This window comes from Oncorhynchus keta, chromosome 2 (genome assembly GCF_023373465.1).
Source record: "Oncorhynchus keta strain PuntledgeMale-10-30-2019 chromosome 2, Oket_V2, whole genome shotgun sequence".
Lineage (NCBI taxonomy): Eukaryota > Metazoa > Chordata > Actinopteri > Salmoniformes > Salmonidae > Oncorhynchus > Oncorhynchus keta.
Window position 1 is genome coordinate 11444610 of NC_068422.1, and position 8284 is coordinate 11452893.

Consider the following 8284-nt stretch of genomic DNA (forward strand, 5'->3'; position numbering starts at 1 on the left):
ACAGATTTGTACCTTGTCAGCTCGGGGATTTGAACTTGCAACCTTCCGGTTACTAGTCCAACACTGGCTACTCTGCCGCTCCTTCTTAATGCATTTGAGCCAATCAGTTGTGACAAGGTAGGGGTGGTATACATAAGATAGCCCTATTTGGTAAAATACCAAGTCCATATTATGGCATGAACAGCTCAAATAAGCAAAGAGAAACAACAGTCAATTATTACTTTAAGACATGAAGGTCAGTCAATCAGGAACATTTCAAGAATTTTGAAAGTTTCTTCAAGTGCAGTTCCAAAAACCATCAATCGCTATGACGAAACTGGCTCTCATGAGAATCACCACAGGAAATAAATGCTTCAGAGTTCAAATAACAGACACATCTCAACATCAACTGTTCAGAGGAAACTGTGTGAATCAGGCCTTCATGGTCAAAGGTTTCTTTCTGCAAAGAAACCACTACTAAAGGACACCAATAATAATAATAATAAGACTTGCCAAAAAACATGAGTAATGGACATAAAACCGGTGGAAATCTGTCCTTTGGTCTGATGAGTCCAAATTTCAGATTTTTGGATCCAACAGCCGTGTCTCCGCATGTGTGGTTCCCACCGTGAAGCATGGAGGAGGAGGTGTGATGGTATGGAGGTGTTTTCTGGTGACACTGTTAGTGGTTTATTTAGAATTCAAAGGCACAATTAACCAGCAAAGGCTATTTGACCAAGAAGTAGAGTGATGGAGTGCTGCATCAGATGACCTGGCCTCCACAATTATCCGACCTCAACCCAATTGAGATGGGGTGGCTACTTTGAAGAATCTAAAATATATTGGTTTAACACTTTTTTTGTTACTACATGATTCCATATGTGTTATTTCATAGTTCATAGTGTTGATGTCTACAATCTAGAAAATAGGCAAAATAAAGAAAAACCCTTGAATGAGTAGGTGTCCAATATATATATATATATATACATACATGTATTCAGCCCCCTTGACTTTTTCCATTTTTTTTTTGACGTTAGCCTTATTCTAAAATGGATTAAATAGTTTTTTTTACTCATCAATCATCAAATGAAATGAAGCAAAAACGGATTTTTATAAATTATTGCAAATGTATTAAAAACAAAAACTGAAATCACAAGTATTCGGACTGTTTACTCAGTACTTTGTTGAAGCACCTTTGGCAGCGACTACAGCCTCGAGTCTTCCTGGGTTTGACCCTACACGCTTGGCACACCTGTAATGGGGTTTCTCCCATTCTCTGCAGATCCTTTCAAGCTCTGTCAGGTTGAATGGAGAGCATCGCTGGACAGCTATTTTCAGTTCTCTCCAGAGATGTTAGTTTGGGTTCAAGTCTGAGCTCTGGCTGGGCCACTCAAGGACATTGACATTTGTCCCGAAGCCACTCCTGTGTTGTCTTGGCTGTGTGCTTAAGGTCGTTGGCCTGTTGGAAGGTAAACCTTCGCCCCAGTCTGAGGTTCTGAGCGCTCTTAGAGAAGGTTTTCATCAAGGATCTCTCTGTACTTGGCTCCTTTCCCTCGATCCTGACTAGTCTCCCAGTTCCTGAAAAACATCCCCGCAGCACGATACTGCCACCACCATACTTCACCGTAGGGATGGTGCCAGGTTTCCACCAGACGTGACGCTTGGCATTCAGGCCAAAGAGTTCAATCTTGGTTTCATCAGACCAGAGAATCTTATTTCTCATGGTATGAGAGTCCTTTAGGTGCCTCTTGACAAACTCCAAGCAGGCTGTCATGTGCTTTTTACTGAGGAGTGGCTTTCCATCTGGCCACTCTACCATGAAGGCCAGATTGGTGGTGCTTTAGAGATGGTTGTCCTTCTGGAAGGTTCTCGCATCTCCACAGAGGAATTCTGGAAGTTGTTCAGAGTGACCATCAGGTTTTTGGTCACCTCCCTGGTCAAGGCCCTTCTCCCTTGATTGCTCAGTTTGGCTGGGCTGACAGCTCTCGGTAGAGTCTTTAAAAATATATTTAATTTTTTACCCCCTTTTCTCCGCAATTTCGTGCTATCCAATTGTTTTAGTAGCTACTATCTTGTCACATCGCTACAACTCTCGTACGGGCTCAGGAGAGACGAAGGTTGAAAGTCATGCGTCCTCCGATACACAACCCAACCAAGCCGCACTGCTTCTTAACACAGTGCCGGAAGCCAGCCGCACCAATGTGTCGGAGGAAACACCGTGCACCTGGCAACCTTGGTTAGCGTGCACTGCGCCCGGCCCGCCACAGGAGTCGCTGGTGCGCGATGATTTCCCTACCGGCCAAACCCTCCCTAACCTGGACGACGCTAGGCCAATTGTGCGTCGCCCCACGGACCTCCCGGTCGCGGCCGGTTACAACAGAGCCTGGGCGTGAACCCAGAGTCTCTGGTGGCACAGCTGGCGCTGCAGTCTAGGTAGAGTCTTGGTGGATCCAAACTTCTTCCATTTAAGAATGATGGAGGCCCCCGTGTTCTTGGTGAGCTTCAATACAGCAGACATTTTTTGGTACTCTTCCCCGGATCAGTGCCATGACACAATCCTGTCTTGGAGCTCTACAGGCAATTCTTTTGACCTCATGGCTTGGTTTTTGCTCTGACATGCAGTGTCAACTGTGGGAACTTACAGTTGAAGTCGGAAGTTTACATACACTTTGGTTGGAGTCATTAACTCCTTTATCAACCACTCCACAAATTTCTTGTTAACAATCTATAGTTTTGGCAAGTCGGTTAGGACATCTACTTTGTGTATGACACAAGTAATTTTTCCAGCAATTGTTTACAGACATTATTTCACTTATAATTCACTGTATTACAATTCCAGTGGGTCAGACGTTTTACATACACTCAGTTGACTCTTCCTTTAAACTGCTTGGAAAATTCCCCAAAATGATGTCATGGCTTTAGAAGCTTCTGATAGGCTAACTGACATAATTTGAGTCAATTGGAGGTGTACCTGTGGATATATTTCAAGGCCTATCTTCAAACTCAGTGCATCTTTGCTTAACATCATGGGAAAATCAAAAGAAATCAGCTACGGCCTCAGAAAACAATGTGTAGACCTCCCACAATTCTGGTTCATCCTTGGGAGAAATTTCCAAACGCCTGAAGGTATCACGCTCATCTGTACAAACAATAGTACGCAAGTATAAACACCAAGGGACCACGAAGCTGTCATACCGCTCAGGAAGGAGACGCGTTCTGTCTCCTAGAGATGAACATACTTTGGTGCAAAAAGTGCAAATCAATCCCAAAACAACAGCAAAGGACCATGTGAAGATGCTGGAGGAAACCGGTACAAAAGTATCTATATCCACATTAAAACGAGTCCTATATCGACATAACCTGAAAGGCCCCTCAGCAAGGAAGATGCCACTGCTCCAAAATTGCCATAAAAAAGCCAGACTACGGTTTGCAACTGCACATGGGGACAAAGATCATACTTTTTGGAAAAATGTCCTCTGGTCTGATGAAACAAGAATAGAACTGTTTGGCCAAAATGACCATCGTTATTTTTGGAGGAAAAAGGGGGAAGCTTGCAAGCCGAAGAACACCATCCCAACCGTGAAGCACGGGGGTGGCAGCATCATGTTGTGGGGGTGCTTTGCTGCAGATGGGACTGGTGCACTTGACAAAATAGATAGCATCATTAGAGAGGAAAATTGTGGATATATTGAAACAACATCTCAAGACATCAGTCAGGAAGTTAAAGCTTGGTCGCAAATGAGTCTTCCAAATGGACAATGACCCCAAGAATACTTCCAAAGTTGTGGCAAAATGACTTAAGGACAACAAAGTCAAGGTATTGGAGTGGCCATCACAAAGCCCTGACCTCAACCCTATAGAAAATTTGTGGGCAGAACTGAAAAAGTGTGTGCGAGCAGGGAGGCCTACAATCTTGACTCAGTTGCACCAGCTCTGTCAGGAGGAATGGGCCAAAATTCACCCAACTTATTGTGGGAAGCTTGTGGAAGGCTACCTGAAACGTTTGACCCAAGTTAAACAATTTAAAGGCAATGCTACCAAATACTAATTGAGTGTATGTAAACTTCTGACCCACTGGGATTGTGATGAAAGAAATTAAAGCTGGAATAATTATCTCTACTAATATTCTGACATTTCACATTCTTAAAATAAAGTGGTGATCCTAACTGACCTAAAACAATTTTTACTAGGATTAAATGTCAGGAATTGTGAAAAACTGAGCTTAAATGTATTTGGCTAAGGTGTATGTAAACTTCCAACTTCAACTATATATAGCCTTTCCAAATCATGTCTTATCATTTTGAATTTACCACAGGTGGACTTGGATTCCAATCAAGTTGTAGAAACAGCTCAAGGATGATCAATGGAAACAGGATGCACCTGAGCTCAATTTCGAGTCTCATAGCAAAGGGTCTGAATACTTATGTAGTAAGATATATATATATATATATTTTTTAATGATATATTTGCAAAAATGTCTAAACCTGTTTTTGCTATGTCATTATGGGGTATTGTGTGTAGATTGAGGGTAAACAAATATTTTATCCATTTTAGAGTAAGGCTGTAACGTTACAAAATGTGAAAAAATTCAAAGGGTCTGAATACTTTACGAATTGCATTGTATACACACTACACACTATGACCAAATGTATGTGGACACCTGCTCTTTGAACATGTCATTCCAACAACATTGAGATTAATATGGAGTTGGTCCCCCCCTTTACTGCTATAACAGCCTCCACTCTTCTGGGGAAGCTTTCAACTAGATGTTGGAACATTGCTGCAGGGACTTGCTTCCATTGGCTGGCTCATGTTAGGCGTTCCAATTCATCCCAAAGATGTTCGATGGGGTAGAGGTCAGGGCTCTGTCTCGACAAACCATTTCTGTTTGGACCTCTCTTTGTCCACAGGAGAATTTTCATTCTGAAACAGGAAAGGGCCTTGCCCAAACTGTTGCAACAAATTTGGAAGCAGAGAATCATCTACAATGCTCACTTCACTACCAGAGATTACCCGTTATGCTGTAGTATTAACATTTCCCTTCACTGGAACTAAGGGGACTAGTGTTGGGGTTCATTCCTTGTTCCTTGTCAATCATTGGCTCATTGGTGAAATAAGCATTCAAACAATATCTTTAATTAAATCAGTGAAAAATCTTTATTAATGCAATTGCAGACAGAAGTTGACAACAGGAACATAGCACGCATGTTTCCGAGTAAGTTCTGCTAAATAGAAAAGGGTCCAAGTTGTTTTATTATGCCTGCAGTCATATCTTAGTGATGTCACTGCCTACGTCATTACCTTCTACTCCTGAGACCAAACCCATACCTACACAGCTATACAAACAAGAGTTTCAGTGTTATCTAAAGGCTCAGCAGTAAATGTCCACTCCCCAAGTAGATTTTTAGTGGAATGTCTGACTAGACTCTTATCTCTTTCACTCCCCTGCAGAGTTCTGTCTCAGTCACAAATCTCTCAGACCATTTCTTTATAAGAGGCAGAAACTAGAAATACTGTGGAACAGTATTAAACATGATAATGAATATATATTGTTAATCTGCAGTATAGGACCCTATAAATGTAAGGAGGGAGGGGTCTTATAACCCCTCCCCTTGTATTAATACAACATAAGCATAATAAATTATTATAATACATCAAACATTTGGGACAGCCCCTATCATGACCCTAAGGTGAACCTGACACTAGCCCGAACCCTGCAAAACAGCCCCAGAACATTATTCTAGATTTAATTTTGGATTGGAGATGCTTATGGCTGCGAACCCTGTACAGGGATCAACATCAGGGGAAGTTTCAGAGTGACAACTAAAAATACAACGTCGTAACATTAAACATTCTTGAAAATGCAAGTGTCTTACACCCTTCAAAAGATTAGGATCTTGGTTATCAAACTACGTTTTCCAATTTAAAATGGCTATTACAGAGAACAAATACCATGCTTTTGTTTGAGAAGAGCAATCAACAACAGAAACATTTTCCGCCATGACAGTTTTTACACATTCACATCTGAAGGTAAAATGATGACTTACATTCTGATATCTTGCTCTTATTTCTCTTCCTGAGGGTCCCAGTGATCAAATGAAGTGCCGTTTTCTTTGAGAAAATCTATTTTTATAGATTAAATCGAAACATTTTGTAACCCGTTTGTGCCGTGAATTCCATCTCTCAATTTTTTACGGAGCATTCGTTGTAATTACACACGGTAAACCATCGTTTATCTAGTCATGGTTGGTTTCAGTGCATTCCTCTGGATGTTTGCAACACAGCCAAACCTCATTGTTTTTTTTGCAGGGAGTATTGACCGACGTGAACTTATTTGAAGACAATGAGCAATGACTACCTTACGCACCAATAATTTTAGCGAAGCTTCATTGATGGACTGTATTTCTGCCCCATGACCACTGATCTTCTTGAAATCTAGCTGGGTAGATAGCCAATGAGCTGAGGTAAACGCCAGTATGTAATGGTTTTGGGTTGGACCACCATTCGTTGTTTGTAATCGCACGCGTAACGAACTCCATTCTCGCCTTGACGATCAGAGGAGTTGCTGTGAGGCTTGTTACGTGCAGCAGTATTTCGGAAAGTTGTATTTTCAACGATTTCATTGACGATATCATGGCGAATAAATCAGGAAAAGCGATGTCAAAATTTAAGTAAAAGTGAAAGTGAGACAGATTTTTTTGTTTGAGGAATCTTTGAGTGTGATTCAAACAGGAACTGAGGAGCTGTTTCTGCAAGGACAGGACGTAGTTCTGGACGGGTAAGTGCTAATGCCGTTTTATGAAATATAAATATATATATATATATATATATATACAGCAAAAAAGTATTTAGTCAGCCGCCAATTGTGCAAGTTCTCCCACTTAAAAAGATGAGAGAAGCCTGTAATATTCATCATAGGTACACTTCAACTATGACAGACAAAATGAGATTTTTTTTTCTTCAGAAAATCACATTGTAGGATTTTTTTATGAATTTATTTGCAAATTATGGTGGAAAATAAGTATTTGGTCAAGAACAAAAGTTTATCTCAATACTTTGTCATTGCCAACAAAGGGTATATAACAGAGGTCAAACGTTTTCTGTAAGTCTTCACAAGGTTTTCACACACTGTTGCTGGTATTTTGGCCCATTCCTCCATGCAGATCTCCTCTAGAGCAGTGATGTTTTGGGGCTGTTGCTGGGCAACATGGACTTTCAACTCCCTCCAAAGATTTTCTATGGGGTTGAGATCTGGAGACTGGCTATGCCACTCCAGGACCTTGAAATGCTTCTTACGAAGCCACTCCTTCGTTGCCCGGGCGGTGTGTTTGGGATCATTGTCATGCTGAAAGACCCAGCCACGTTTCATCTTCAATGACCTTGCTGATAGGTTTTCACTCAAAATCTCACGATAAATGGCCCCATTCTTTCCTTTACACGGATCAGGCGTCCTGGTCCCTTTGCAGAAAAACAGCCCCAAAGCATGATGTTTCCACCCCCATGCTTCACAGTAGGTATGGTGTTCTTTGGATGCAACTCAGCATTCTTTGTCCTCCAAACACGACGAGTTGAGTTTTTACCAAAAAGTTATATTTTGGTTTCATCTGACCATATGACATTCTCCCAGTCTTCTTCTGGATCATCCAAATGCTCTCTAGCAAACTTCAGACAGGCCTGGACATGTACTGGCTTAAGCAGGGGGACACGTCTGGCACTGCAGGATTTGAGTCCCTGGCGGTGTAGTGTGTTACTGATGGTAGGCTTTGTTACTTTGGTCCCAGCTCTCTGCAGGTCATTCACTAGGTCCCCCCGTGTGATTCTGGGATTTTTGCTCACCGTTCTTGTGATCATTTTGACCCCACGGGGTGAGATCTTGCGTGGAGCCCCAGATCGAGGGAGATTATCAGTGGTCTTGTATGTCTTCCATTTCCTAATAATTGCTCCCACAGTTGATTTCTTCAAACCAAGCTGCTTACCTATTGCAGATTCAGTCTTCCCAGCCTGGTGCAGGTCTACAATTTTGTTTCTGGTGTCCTTTGACAGGTCTTTGGTTTTGGCCATAGTGGAGTTTGTAGTGTGACTCTTTGAGGTTGTGGACAGGTGTCTTTTATACTGATAACAAGTTCAAACAGGTGCCATTAATACAGGTAACGAGTGGAGGACAGAGGAGCCTCTTAAAGAAGAAGTTACAGGTCTGTGAGAGCCAGAAATCTTGCTTGTTTGTAGGTGACCAAATACTTATTTTCCACCATAATTTGCAAATAAATTCATAAAACATCCTACAATGTGATTGTCTGGATTTTTT